The 16,182-nt window shown below is 40.3% G+C and overlaps 1 pseudogene; it reads right to left on the bottom strand.

Moving 5' to 3' along the window:
- The window catches only part of LOC102271026 (zinc finger protein 665-like), a 31,757-nt pseudogene that overhangs the window by 1,622 nt on the left and 13,953 nt on the right, over positions 1–16,182 (bottom strand).

Here is a 16,182-nt window from a genome sequence, read left to right as displayed (position 1 = left end):
CTACAAGATATAAAGAACCATAAGTAATCCTTTTTTTTTCCATAAGTAATCCTATTCATTATAATTCATAAGTAAATATTTCATGTTAAATACATGATATTACACCAAACTAGTACTGACATAAAAAGGAGTTATGAAAATTCCCAGTCATGATATTAAAACCTTTGCAAACACAAAATGAATGATTCTTTAGTAAAGTGATCTGAGGTAATTCCACTTAATTTTAGGGCACCCAACAACCTACGTAAAAACACTCATTGTAAAAACTTCTGTTGACTATCAAAAGTGTATATTTCAACCATGACACCAAAGCACATACCAGTTAGCAGTAAACATACTTACTGGTGCCTCATAACTGAGGAGAAAAGAATATTATTATACTATACATATATTATACATACTTGTTAAATATAAATGAATGCTAAAAAATCTGACAAAATATATTACAACAATAAATAATCCAAAATGAACTTATTTAATGAGTAATCGCAATGAGTGGCAGTTTCAAATTCGGAAACAAATATAACAGAGAAAAAATAGCAAATGTGATAAAAGTTTTTTAAAAAACAAAATGTTCTTTGAAATATCTCCTGTAAAACTATGTACCCATGAAGCAGCATAAAAATTCTAAAAGACCACCGTCTATAAATAAAATTTAAATATTAATAAATGAAATATTCTCCATTTACATTAACAGCTATTACACAAAGCAACTCCCTACTTGTGCAGTGCCCTAAAATATCCAGGTCATTGCCTCCAAAATACATATTGCAAATTTATTTATTTAACTATGGTCATAGATAATATGGTTGAGAACAAATTGCAAGAAAAAGGAATACAATATATAATAAACAAAATGGATATAATAAACATATCTGAATATTATCTTTTTATACAAAAGCCACTTTTGATTTGTTAGTATAAAAATGCACTATTTCTGGAGTAGGAAACCGCAACCCACTCCAGTACTCTTGCCTGGAAAATTTCATGAGCAGAGGAGACTGGTGGGCTACAGTCCAAGGGGTCACAAAAGAGTTGGACATGACTTAATGACTGAGCCTGCACACACACAATGTATAATATATAATTTTTACTGTTGTAAAAATTTACTGCTGTAAAAATTTTAAAGCAAATAAAGATCTTTCTCAAAAGAAAAAAAAAGCACTCTTTCTGAGAATTCCCTGGCAGTTCAGTGGTTAAAACTCAGCACTTTCACTGCCCTGGGTCCAGGTTCCATTCCTGGTTGGGAAACTAAGATCCCACAGGCAGCATGGTGTGCCAACAAAAAAAAAGGACATTTCATGTCATCTAACATTACCAATTTCTTTTGAAAGTCTTGAGGAAAATAATCACAATTTTTCAAGTAAGGAAAGTGGAATCACAGATTTATGTACATGACCCCAATTGACACAGAACATAAAGTAAGAACCACAGTATGAATTTTGATCTACAGTCTGAGACAACATATACTTAAACATGACTGCCCACCCAAGCAGTCTAGATTACAAAATACGACGACAAATATCAGGAGTTAAGAAAGAAAACGTCAAGGAAAACACAAGAAGTGAGCTGTGTAACTACTAAGGGGATTCAGCCACCCCTTTTGAAACTGGTTTCTGAGTTATCACAGCTGCACACAGTGATTTAGGTTGTGTCAGGAGAAAGCTGTTCAATACACAGAGGTGTTATTTTTACAGTGTAAGTAAAGTGGAAGGTGGAGGGATGGTGAAAGAGTGCTGTGGAAATTAATAAGTTTAGGATAATAACTTAAATATACTAGAAAATAAGAATCTTTCATCCATATCATGGTTTCATGTAAAGAAAGATCAGAACTGAGAAACGGCTTGGGTGGAGCATAGAGTACCTATATCTACAAAGCTTTTGACTGTGAATTCCACTGTACAAGGGCAACTAAAATACTGACCTTAAGACAAAAGAAGAATTGGTTTAGCAATAGAATAGTTCTGTACCATTTTTTTTTTTTTTGGTACCATTTTTAACTAGGGGAATTATACTATGAGTATGGGAAAAAACCAAATGAGATTTAGACACTGTATAAAGAAATTAACTCTCAATCTATTACACTATTTGCTATGCAATGTATCCAACTGAGTATTTTAGTGACTGTATTTCCACATATATGCTCAATATAAACATACACAGTATTCCAGGAGACTGTGCAATAATGTACTCAGCAAAAAGCAGAAGAAAAAACCAGGAGAAGACCATTACAAGGAGTCTAATCTGTATACACAAATGCAGAGCAAAGTAATAGGATCAACAGTATTGTAAAGGAGGGAGATCATGATTTCAGAATGAATGTCTCCTAGTTGGGTAAGCAGAGTTTATATGAGGAAACAAACTGAAAGTGCTTGACAAAGCCTGAAGATATAATCAGGATATAATATATTCCAGGATATAATCAAAACAGGTAAGTAAGTTAAAAATGAAAAAAGTAACTAAAATATTAATTACGTAATATTCTTTTGCATACAAAATTTTTATGCTAGCTCTCCTTATTATTAAACATAACAGTGTTTTTTTAGCTGGCCCCTCTAAAAACTGGAAATCATATTAAATTCTTAACACAAACTCTCAAATTAAAAACATGAGGAGTTATGTCAGCAGGCCAGTAAACCACAGGCACTCATTACCCATGAGGAACCAAGTTAAAACAAAGCAGGGAAAAAAAAGCAGAAAACAATTTGGCAAAACTCACCCAACCGGTAAAGAAGCAGCAGCACTCTAACAGATGCCTGTCCAGAAAACACTAAACCGAAAAATGTAGGAAAGTTCATGACAATTTCCTGGCCCTTGACTCCCCTCCTCCTCCTTATACTACGTTGAGAACGAACTGGCACAAGCCTCCCCATTCCCAGAGGTTCCCTCAGGTAAAAATGCTAAAAATATGACAGAAACATTCAGTAAACCAAAAACAGAAAAAAAATGACCTCAACACAATAAAGGACATATATTAAGAGCCCATAGCTAACATCATACTCAATGTGTAATGACTTAAAACTTTTCCCCTAACATCAGGAACTAGACAAGGATACTTGCACTATCTCTAAAAAAAGAAATTACTAGAATTTCTAGCAAGAACACAAATGTAGCAAAAACACATTAAACAATCCCAATAGAAAAAAGAAGCAAAACATCTCTGTTGACAAATGAAATATAAGAAACCCTGGAGAATTCCCTGGTGGTCCAGATATGGTTAGGACTCCAGGCTACCACTGCCAGGATCGATCCCTGGTGGGGAATCTAGAATCCCACATGGTGCGTGTTGTGGCAAAAATAAAATAAAAATTTTAGCTCTGAAGATTCTGGAAAAAAAAAAAAAACTGATAAAAATAATGAACTCAGAAAAATGACAATATACAAAAATCAATACTATTTTCCTACATTAACAATAAAAAAATCAAGAATTAAATTCAGAAAATTATATTTACGATACCATCAAAAAAATAAAGTGTTCAGCAAAACCATACAGAAGAAGGGAAAGATATATGCACTATGAACTGAAAACACAGCTGAAAAATATCTGAAAAGTCAAATTAATACAGATATCCCAAGTTCAATGGATTAGAAGTAAATATGATCAGGGTGTAAATACTACCCTTAAGTGATCAACAGAGTCAACCCAGTCCCCAATAAAATCCCAACAGTGTGTCTTAAAGAAAAAGATATATCCTAAGAGTCAAATGCAATCTCAAAAGACACTCAATAGCAAAACCAAGATTGAAAAGAAGAAAGTTGGAAGTTTCACAATTATTTCAAAATTCTTAGAAACCTAAACTAATCCAAGCAGTGTGGTATGAGCATAAAGAGAGAGAGACCAGTAGTATATAACACAGAGACATGAGAAATAAACTCTAGTGTATGTGGTCCAGTGACGTTCCACAGGGGGTGAGGACCACTCAATGGGGACCAGACAGTCTATTAAACAAAAAACAAATTACAGTTCAGATTCAAAGTATCACTCTACTTTATAAGTTCTGATTTAGATGTTTCAAAATCAGCTGTTGATATACAAAGAACAATGGCACGCAGGTGAACAAAAGACGGCATTAACAACAGTTTACACAATAGCCTCAAAATATAAGGAAGTGAACTTGGACAATGTTATCTTGAGAAAAAATTCCTATACCATTTACTGAGAATGAAAGGGGATGATCACAGCACATGCGAACATCACTGTCACAATGCTACTGAGACAGGCTTTTGTGACATTGCTCAAAACCAGAAAAACACCCAGAAAGATTTATCAGTCAGGTTCTGGTGATATTTCCTATTTTGTATCATAGAATATGCAGACCACTTTACTACAGGGTGGTAAATTTCTATATAGCAGGAAAATATTACAATGCATGAAGGATAGTATTCTCCATCAAATTTATCTGTTACCCAGTAACAAAGAGTCCACCAGAAAGTATTGATTAACTGAGGGTGAATTATCACAGCAGAATCTGGATATAATTTCAAAGCATAGGACTATGTATTTCACAAACAAATTTTAGAAGCAAAATCACACACAAAGTTACAAGAGTATGATATGAGGAAGAGAATACAGTCCCAGACTAGATAGAACACTACAGGAGTGAAAAATACATGAGACATGTATGTCATACATCACAGGATCTTCAGACGGAACAATGTGCTCCTGCCACCGACACCAAACTAAGAGCCGGAAAGACACACAAACGCTCCTCATTAGGACTGGGGATCAAAGAGAGCATGACTGTGTCTACTGTCTTTAGTTTCCCTGCAAAATAATTACAGGAAACAGAATGCATTACCCTGTTACACACAAGCCTGAAGAGTGTGGCCAAGGCAGAAGAGAAGGAATAGAAGAGGGATCCAAACAAGCAGACAGGACCAGAGACAGCTGCATGCAGATTCTGGGGCGCCAAATGCAATCAGAGAGCAGCCAGTGCTTTCCCCCTTCTGATGAAGTGTTCTAAAAACATCAAATGGAGATGGAATGAGCAAGGGTTCAGGGACTGTTGTCTGCAGGTATTGGCTCTTATCTCTATGGACTGGGAACTGGACTGCCAATGGAGTGAAGTTGAGAAGAAGAGATGAGGGACTAAGACGTCCCTTTAAAAGTCCACCTCATGCTCCTCTAAGGCAAGCAACAGGAGTTCACAGGAGTCAGATGGCAGAGCGCTGCAGATCATGATAGAAGCTCTGTCTTTGTCCCTGGCAGGAATGTGGCACCACTAGAGGTGAAAGAATACATTTTACATGTGGAAAGACAAAGAGGGATAGGTTACAGAGAAGAAAAATTTCCTCTGAGAGCTCACATAGTAAGTAAATGTTTGTACTTCCTATAGAATTCTCTGACAAGGGGAAAGTCTGTAAACACTACTAATAGTGAGGCTCCCCTGGACCCTTCTGAGATCTGAATTGTGTTCACCCTTTGATACACTGCCAAAGGCATTCACCTCACTCTCCATTGACCAGGGCTCTTTGTCTTGTTACAAAGTGGGTAAAATATTCAGGTAAGAAATATAAATACCTCCACATAAGAGGAAAGAGACATGATTTGCTGTGGCTTTGCCAGAATCCTAGTCCCTTGTTCAACTGAGGATTGATGGGAAAACAGAGAGGAATAGAAAAATATTTTCAAAATTCACCTGCTGTTTACCTCCTTCTGAATATAGAGGTAATAGTATAATGTGAAGAAACATAGCTCTTTTCCTAAAACTCCTGAATCAAAAGCACATGGGTAGGAAACAGGAAAATGAGTATGTTAAAAGTTTTCCACTGAGCTTTACAACTACAAAAACTCTGGAACAACTCCTAATGTATCATGAAGTGGGCAGATCGTCAGAGGAAAAGGTAGATTTAAACTCCTGAGGCTGGGTCCTAAAGCTCTTCATGTCTGAATCAACAGGGATTTCAGATCAGTCAAGTAAAACCGGGCTCCCAAGAGGCACGCAGTGGGAAATGCAGAGATACCCCAGGGCAGATCCCAACTTCAAAGGGAAGTGATCCTCACCCAAGGAGACTAGGTTCCTGAGGGTCTCCACCATCACGTCCCTGTACAAGGCCCTCTGAGCAGGGTCCAGGCATTCCCACTCCTCCTGAGTGAACTCTATGGCCACATCCTTGAAGGTCAACTGTGCCTGAAATGAAAACACATTTCACCAAGGGGCCATGAGGAGAGCTCTTATTTTCACACAAAAGGAGAAGAGAAGGGAAAGGATCAAGTTGAAGTATGTTTTCCGACAGATCCAAGTAAAGCTATTTGGAGGAAATTATGGGTCTCTTAATTTTAATTTCTTTTGCTTTTATACAAAGATTATGATAACCTGTAATCAACATGGATTTTTCATTTTTGTGGACAATACATGAAATACATGTAAGTAAGATTCAACAATGTGTTGTTCCTCCAGAAGTGTTAGACTATGTTTTACACACTGACTGCTATTCAATATCTAGATGAGCTACACTATGAGTGGTGGCATCAGAAATGACAAAGTCAACAGTGCCATAAAAAAAGGTCAAAATCTTAAATTATTATCATAAGAACAACAGCAATGACTAAAAGTGTTCAAATCCTTTAAAGATGCTATGCAATATTCTAAATGCTTTACGGCTATGGAATTTTTTAATCAACATCATAGCTCAGTACAGAAAGACACATGCTGTTCTACAGAGACAAGTATCAGAGACATTTGGAGAAACTTAACTTAGTTTAAGAAGCTAAGAAATGATACAGCAAGAACCTCAATTAAAGAGAATGCAGTCTTAAACTGAAGATAAAGAAGCAAAAACTGAAGTAACAGAAGAGCATTAAGGCTAAAAAAAAAAGAATAGCATTAGAAGCACACTGACAGAGGATTCCCTGAGACTACTTGAAATAAGTTCAAAGTGAACAACACAGAAGGCAATAAACGATCATTACAGATATGGGCACACAAACACATACACATAACATGTTAGTAATCTTACTACTATTTGAACCATGAACAAGAGAGTGTAGAAAAAATGCAAGGTCATGGAATATATTTATACTTTTAACTATAATACAGTACACAGTTATAAAATCATGATTTTTTTATGAAAACCGTGGACTTCTAGATTCATGAACTCATGGACACACATGTAAATGTAGAAATAACTGAAATGAGAGAAGGTGTCTCTGGACATATTTGTGCATGATTTTTTTCACCATTGTTTTCATTCATTTAAATTTCAGCATTTTTGGAAGAATGAAATAGCATCAATTGTACCAAATAGTAGTAACATGAAAAAAAAATAGGATCTCTTGACTGCGATCTCTATGAAATATCTATATATAAAGACAATGAAAACCGTAACATTGACAAAGATAGGTATTAACAAATGCAAAGCAGAGTTTATTTCTGTATTCCACTCATAAAAAACACTGAGTCAAATTAGAAAAGCTGTTACTATTATACATTAAGAGATGAAGAAAAAATGATCACAAAGCAAAGTTAAAAACTACTTAAAGAATTAAATATCACAACTATAAAGAAAATGGAAAAAAATACATTGTAATTAAGAAAGACTATTTCACCAAATCTCATGATCAAAGGGAAACTCTGAATGCATTCCCTCTGAAGTTACAGTGGACTGTGCAGGGGATGACAGAGGATGAGATGGTTGGATGGTATCACCAACTGGATGGACATGAGTTTGAGCAAGCTCTGGGAGTTGATGATGGACAGGGAAGCCTGGCGTGCTGCAGTCCACGGGGGTCAAAAAGAGTCCGACATGACTGAGCTACAGAACTGAACTGAACTGAAAGCATGAGAGACAGAAGAGGAAAAAACTGCCTAAGGAAGTAAAAGATTTGCTCACTGAAAATTACTAAACTTTACTAAGAGAAATCTGAGGACATAAGTAAATAAAAAGACACTCTGTACTCATGAATTGGAAGATTTAATATTCTTAAAATGACTTTATTACTGAAAGTGTTAGATTCTAATGGAATCCCTGTCAAAATTTCAAAGGCAATTTTTGCCATTAAAAAAAAAAATTACAATTCAAAGGGAACCTCAAGGGACCCCCAAACAGCCAAAATATTCTTGAAACAGAAGATGGAGGCTGTCATTTTCAAAATTTAAAACATATTACAAAGTAATTAAGATGATGTTGTAATGGTATAAGCCCAGATACATAACCCACTGGAACAGATTCAGTTCAGTTCAGTTCAGTCACTCAGTAGTGTCCACTCTTTGTGACCCCATGAATCATAGCACGTCAGGCCTCCCTGTCCATTACCAACTCCCAGAGCCACCCAAACTCATGTCCATCGAGTCGGTGATGCCATCCAGCCATCTCATCCTCTGTCGTCCCCATCTCCTCCTGCCCCCAATCCCTCCCAGCATCATGGTCTTTTCCAATGAGTCAACTCTTCGCATGAGGTGACCAAAGTACTGGAGTTTCAGCTTTAGCATCAGTCCTTCCAATGAACACCCAGGACTGATCTCCTTTAGGATGGACCGGTTGGATTTCCTTGCAGTCCAAGGGACTCTCAAGAGTTTTCTCCAACACCACAGTTCAAAAGCATCAATTCTTCGGCACTCAGCTTTCTTCACAGTCCAACTCACATCCATACACGACCACTGGAAAAACCATAGCCTTGACTAGACGGACCTTTGTTGGCCAAGTAATGTCTCTGCTTTTTAATATGCTGTCTAGGTTAGTCATAACTTTCCTTCCAAGGAACAAGCGTCTTTTAATTTCATGGCTGCAATCACCATCTGCAGTGATTCTGGAGCCCCCAAAAAATAAAGTCTGACACTGTTTCCACTGTTCCCCCATCTATTTCCCATGAAGTGATGGGACCGGATGCCATGATCTTAGTTTTCTGAATGTTGAGCTTTAAGCCAACTTTTTCCCTCTCCACTTTCATTTTCATCAAGAGGCTTTTTAGTTCCTCTTCACTTTCTGTCATAACGGTGGTGTCATCTGCATATCTGAGGTTATTGATATTTCTCCTGCCAATCTTGATTCCAGCTTGTGCTTCTTCCAACCCAGTGTTTCTCATGATGTACTCTGCATACAAGTTAAATAAGCAGGGTGACAGTATACAGCCTTGACGTACTCCTTTTTCTATTTGGAACCAGTCTGTTGTTCCATGTCCAGTGGAACAGATTAGAGTATCAGAAATAATTCAGTGAATATGATATAAAATGTACAGACAAGGGTGCAAAGACTGCACAAAGGGCAAAGGACAGTCTTGATAATAAATGATACAGAGCAACTATATGCAATCCAGCAAAAGAATGAAGATGGAACCTTACTTGTAACAAAGGTAAAATCTTCTATATCACAGGATATAATCCACCAAGTGCAGAGACAACCTCTGAGGAATGGAGGTGACAAAAGTGATTGAAAGCATGTCCAGTTGTCAGAGATTTTGATTGATTTCATAGGTCAAATTCAAAAATGGAATAAAGCATTCCCTGGCATCCAGTGGTTAGGACTTGTGCTTTCACTGTCATGGATTTAGGTTCAAACCCTGGTTGGGGAACTAAGATAGTACAAGCCAACATGCGGCACAGTCAAAAAAACAAAAAAAAAAGGAATCAATCTCCTTATATCACTGATGTCTGTTCCTGAACTTTCCCTTCCATTTGCAACTACTAAGATTTGAAGTCAATAGAGAACAACGTATGGTTCCCAAGGGAGAAGAATGGGGAAGGGATAGTCAGGGAGTTTGGGATGGACATGCACACACTGCTATATTTAAAATAAATAACAAGGTCCTCGTATAGCACATGGAACTCTGCCCAATATTATATGAGAGTCTGAATGGGAGGGGAGTTTGGGGGAGAATGGATACATGTGTATGTATGGTTGAGTCCCTTTTCCTTCCACCTAAAACTATCACAACTCTGTCAATCAGCTCTACTCCAATATAAAATAGCTAAAAAAAAAAAAAAAAGACTTGAAGTCAATGACTCATTCATTTAGCTTCAAATGCCTTAGAAAAAGATTACCCCCTCATTGGTCAGTTTTCCAGATTTTATCAGATACTATGTATATTAATGTTCAATTTCTTTATCCTGGTTGACAGAGAATAGATAGCACATCCAGATGGGCCCTAAGCAATCCCTGCTGCCCAAGAGCACTGAGACCCCGTCTCCAACCCATGGGTGAGAAGTCCTGCCCAGGATGATGCCCAGGGGAGCTTCCTCACAAGGACCAGGTCACCGGGTCATGGGGAGACGGCATCTAAGTGGAGATGACAGGCCCTGAGGGAAGGCCCCGGGTGAGTGTGCGTGTATAGGAGTCAGACAGGATACTCCAGACTCTGACACGATTAGTGAGTCCAGAGAAGGGCAATTCAGAAGAACAGACTGAGAATCCACTGAGGATATGACTTTACCTGAGAAAGAGCCATGCCTGACTCCAGTTCTTTCCTCTTCCTCCTCTTCTATGCTCTTCCTTGGGCAAAGTAAGTTTTTGAAGTCAACCTTGAAAGTTGCAAAACTGCTGTTAGAATCCATATCTTCTCTCTCTGTGCCCCAACCATACACATACACAAAGAAGATCTCATCAGGTGGAAAAGTGTCTTTGGCTGCCCATTGTCACAAGAGAGACCAGAGACCAACAAGGGACTTTCCCACACTTGCCCTCGGACCACACTCCCCTCCTGGTGAGGGCTCATGTACACAGCAGCAGGGGGCACCTCCACTGACCCCACGATCCCCTTCAGGTCACACAGCAGGCCCTGGTCCAGCCCCATTCAGAGCAGAGCCCCTCCCCTGAGCCTAGATCTCAGCCCTTAAGACTGGGAGGATCCAGAGTACTGATGCTCAATGCTAGATGTACTGGGGCCCCTTAAACACTATTGAGGTTGGACCCCACACTGACAATATAAAAAGGAATATCTGGTCAGGGGGTAAAAAAACATGCATACCCTGAAGTTTTCATCGATCTAAGGCATGCCTGAGTTGACCAGCACCCAGAGGAGGCAAGTCCAGCCCACCCCTAACATTCTATTTTCCAGCGTGACTGAGGCTAACAGATGAAGAACAAGTATGTACATATAAGGCATCCAGTGTGACTATTTGATGAAGTAATTTACACTTCTGTCAACTTACAACTAGCATTTTCCTTCTGTGTGGCAAGAATATTGAAGTGTTACTCTCTCAGCAAATACCAAGTATATAGAAACACAGTATGATTAACCATAGTCAACATTAGATGCATTACTGCAAATATTGACCTAGAGATTTAATTTCCTCTGGATAGCTAGACAGGTGAATCTCTAAGTCATTTTCTGTAATAGCCATACCATTTACATTTCCACTAAGAGTACACAAGAGTTCCCTATTCTGTGTGTGTGCGTGTGTATGTGTGTGCACACACATGTTTTGGGACAGGGTGGGAGAGGACAGGAGAGAAACTAGCACTGGCTTGGCAGCAAGAAAGTAGCAGCTACACCTTCCCAAGGATGTCCTCCTGTACTACCGTTCACTTGGTGTTGCCAGTCCTCTTGATTCCTGGAACAATCTCTCCCTACACTGAAGAACTTAATGGCCGCTCTCAAGTTTGGTCCACAGAAGCATACCTAGCAAAACCTCTCTAATGAAAACTTTCTGCCATTTGAAACTTAGTACTCATCATTTCCTTCCCTTTTCGACTCAGATGAACTTACAAACTCTCATGGGGTCCATCAGAGTCTTTATAAAACCCATAATGATCCACTCATCCTGCTATAAAAAACCACACACACACACACAAAATCCCAAACTCTAATAAATCATGCCAGAGAGAAAAGTACATATGAAGACATCCAAAGATATACTGGATGCAAAACACCATGTTTTCATTCACTGTAACCTCAGCCCAAAGATTGTCATCTTTGAAAACTACATATAAAAGATGTTTTCAGCAATGCACAAGCCCTAGCGAGACCCAAACATCCCAAAGAAACACCCCAAATCCCCCTGTTGTAGCTTTCACAGTGCAACTGAAAATTTATTTGTGACACAAAATACTGAAGAGTACTAAAGGTAAACAACAAAATGACCTCTGAAACTTTTCTTATATTACTCTAAAAACTGTAGAAAGATTCCTTTCTCTCTCTCTCTTTTCCCCTGGAGCAGGAAGGATTTACTACTTGCAAGAAGTAATGGAGAGCAGTGTCCCTACACAATGATTCTTGACACCTCCCCAAAGATCCAACACAAGTCACCTGTAGAGTGGATGCTGAAGGGCACCCTTCAGCTCCATCTCCTGAGCACAAGGTACCCATCCTCCTGCACCCAAGGATCCCTGTGTGCTCAGCTCAGGCTGTACTTCTAACATTGGAGGAAAGTAATTTTCTGTGCCTGAAATCACTGCCTTCATGGAAGCCAAAACATGGAAGCAACCCAAATCTCCATTAACAGAGGAATGGATAAAGAAAATGTAGTACTTATATATAATGAAATACTACTCAGCCATTAAACAGAATGAAAAAAAAATGCCATTTGCAGCAACACGGATGGATCCAGAAATCGCCATACGAAGTGAAGTTAAGAGAAGGAGAAATATCTTATGACATCCCTTAGATGTGGAATCTAAAAAGAAATTATACAAATGAACTTACAAAACAGAGACTCACAGACTTAGAGAACGACTGTGGCAGGGGGTGGGAGGGAAGGGATAAATAGGGAGTTTGGGACGGACATGTACACAGTGCTATATTTAAATGGATAACCAACAAGGACCTACTGTATAGCACCTGGAACTCAATGTTATGTGGTAGCCTGGATGGGAGGGGAGTTTGGGAGAGAATGGGTACATGAATATGTATGCCTGAGTCCCCTCACAGGTCACCTGAAACTATCACAGCATTGTCAATCAGCTATACCCCTATACAAAACTAAAAGTTAAAAAAAGAAATCCACAAATTTACATTTAATGCTGAGAAATATTTCTACTATGGTCACTTCTACTCAGAGTCTGTGTTCCTGTCTCTAAGCCAGCATTTTTGTTGTTCATTCTGGGAAGACAGGGACCCATATACAATTCTACAAAAAGTAGATACTCTCTCCAAAAAGAACTGCCATGCAGAGACATACCCAGTTTGGCCAATCACTTCAGGGTCAGCGTTGCTCTGACTGAGTTTCTGGTCTAGTCTCTCATCTGCATGTTATAAGTGGGCTCCCTGAGGCCCAGAAGGGAGACATTTTTTGAAAAAGTCTTAGTGGAGTGAATAGAATAGCGGTGTTTCCCAAATGAGATCCCGCAAGGTCAGTGGGCAGAGTTTGTCCTTATCACCTGTTCCATTTAAAACACCATCTATCAGGTACCTGATCAAAGGAAACTTCTCTTTCAAGATCTGATCACACAGACACCAAACAGGTAATTCTTCTTTTCCAGAAAAATCAAAGTAAAATAATTTAAACAGTCACAGAAGCACAGCTGCTGGTGCAGAAAACATTGTAAGGGTTTAACTTAGAAATAAGCTCTGAGCAAACTTCATCATGAACAGAGGAATACAAGAGGCAAAAAAAATATAAGGGATTCAAATCCCTTATATAAACTGGCATCAGATCAGATCAGATCAGTCGCTCAGTCGTATCCGACTCTTTGCGACCCCATGAATCGTAGCATAGTATTTGCATATAACCTACACACACCTTCCTATATGCTGTAAATAATGTCGAGGTTACTTATAATACCAAATAAAATGTGAATGCTATGGAAAAAAAAAATTACACTAACTTGTTAAACCAGGTTTTGATCATTAATATAAAAGACATTTCTACCAAGTACTCATCAAAAGAATCTAAACATATTTACTAGTTATGAAAGAACTTTGCCAATATATTAAGATAAAGCAGGGAAAGCACTTTGGTGTCAAGAATATATGAATCAATAAAAGGAAATAATCTTGCTGTCAATGCTTTTAAAAAATTGAGGACGTATCATATTTAGAAAAGAACCACATGAGTAGAACACATAATACCCCCAACTTATTTCACAAGTTAACAGTTATTTGCAGGGCATTAGACATTTAATGCAGTAGTATATATGTAAAGTTAACAACCAAAGAAATGTAAAGGAAACAGAGGAAAGTAAATCCATTATAGAAAAACAGCACTTTCAATGTTTCTTTAAAGAGGTACTATGTGGTGACAGAACCAGTCCTTTCTTGTCCCACTAGTGCCCCTCCATCCCATGCCAGGAAATGGAAGGGGGTGACCCACACCTGTCTAGAGTCAAGTCACTGCTCCTTGGCTCATTAGGGACTGCAAAGGGACGTTATCTTGTCATACAAAATGTACAAACTTTCCAGCTTTGCAATATCAATCTTCATCTGTATAATTTAAGCAAACAAAATTTAAATTTATTAGATTCTAAAGCCAGAAAACAGTGCATCATAACTTTGTCCAAATTCAATTCACTCACCTCTCCCACCTGGACCCAGTTTCCCCTCTACCTGCACTATATATATATATATTTTTTTTTTACCTGCACTATTATGCGTTTCCATTTAATTGTCTATCTCCATTTCCTCCCGCCCCACCCCGTTTATATCTCCTTTTTAATCTTTTCTATTCTGCTAGCGCCCCTGCCGGTCTATTTCTCTCTGCTCTCCTGCCACATTTTGCAACTTGTTTCTTCTCTTGTTGCCCTTTCCCCTCCGTATCCTTACATTTCTGCCTCTTTCTTCCCCCAGCTCAACTCCCTCTGCCGTCTGGTTACAAACCTTCTCTGCCTCTTACAGTCCCCTTCCTCCCTACTCTCAGGCACCCCATGTGGCTAGGCTTCCTTTCTGCTCTGCTAGTCACATGCTGTCATCTGTTCCTCTCCCAGGACCACGATGTTCTGAAGTCCACGGCTCCACCTTTTATCCTCTCGCAGAATCTCTGTGAAGTGCCTTACCGCTGCTGCTCCCCTTACTATCCGTGATCGAGACCCCCCCCCCTCCCCATGTTGCTGCCCAATCCCTGGAGATCCGGCTTTTAAAATTTCTCAATTTTATTCACCTGCCATTTTCAAGGCTAAATCTATTTCATCTTATGGTCTCTTTACAAGCCCCTCAGCCATCCTGTCTCCATCCGTTTTCCCTTATTCTTTCCACCTCATCAGTTTTCCTCTCTCTCAGGTTTCTTTTCTCTGAGGCTGCCGATCCCATTGCCCACTTATTTATGCCAAAGAAGACGCCAGTAGGAGGGCCGCCTACGGGAAGAGACCGTTTTCCAACCGAGGGAAGAATTGGGGACTGAAGAACGTTGGCCGGGATCATCTGTCCCTAGGCGGGGTGAGGGGACTGGCTGACAGGGAGGGAAGGCCCGCGGGGCGGAAGGAGCGGCCTGAGGAGACGCGAGGCCAAGGGGGCCGGGGTCTCAGGAGCGGGGCGGGCTCTCCCGAATCCCGGGACCGGGGAGAGGACGCGGCCTCCAGGGGCCGAGAAGGCGAGGCTGAGGGGCGCGAATCCACCTCGCGAACGCGGGCTTTACATGAGGCGAGGGGCAGAGGTAGGAAAGGGTTTTAAGCAGGAAAATGTGCGAAAGGCGGTGTCTACTGAGACCAAAGGCGGAAAAGCCAAAGGCAGGCACCGGCCTCTGAGATTCCAACCCAGAGGAAAATACACCCAGTCCGTAACAGCTACGTCTGGATTGACTGGGGGCGGAGAGGCGGGTGCTGAGATTTTAGGCCCGTGCCAACCCCCACGTCGTGAGGATGGAGTTGGAAGGAGGACCCCCGCCGCCACCGCCGCACAGTTACTCTACCCACGAGCAACTTACTCTCAGCGGGATGACCATCTCTCCTCGGAGTCCGCTTCCGGTTTCGTAAAGGACGGCGCCAGAGGGGCCAGAGAGGGGTTTCCGGGGGCGGGGCCTTGGCGGAGCGCTAGGTGCCTGGAGAGACCCCGGAGCCCGCCGGGAGTGCTGGGAGGCAGGGCAGGCGCAGAGCAGGGGGCGGGGAGTGGGAGGCTGATCCTATTAATTTGAAATTGCTTTTTTTAAATGTATTGTCCCACTTTGGGGGGTGGGGGGGGGGGGGCGATGCTGGGTCCTCCTTGCTGCCTGGGCGCTTCTCTAACTGCAGTGAGCAGAGGACTACTCTAGTGTGTGGGCTTCTCATTTCGGTGGCGTCTCTTGCCAAGAGCACAGGCTCTGGGGCACACAGGCTTCAGTATTTGAAGCTCCCTGGCTCCAGAGCACGGGCAGTAGTTGTGGCTCACGGACTTCGTTG

The sequence above is a fragment of the Bos mutus genome, chromosome 18 (genome assembly GCF_027580195.1).
Source record: "Bos mutus isolate GX-2022 chromosome 18, NWIPB_WYAK_1.1, whole genome shotgun sequence".
NCBI classification, from domain to species: domain Eukaryota; kingdom Metazoa; phylum Chordata; class Mammalia; order Artiodactyla; family Bovidae; genus Bos; species Bos mutus.
Note: the sequence above shows the minus strand (reverse complement) of the source record. Positions and strands in the feature narration are given on the sequence as shown.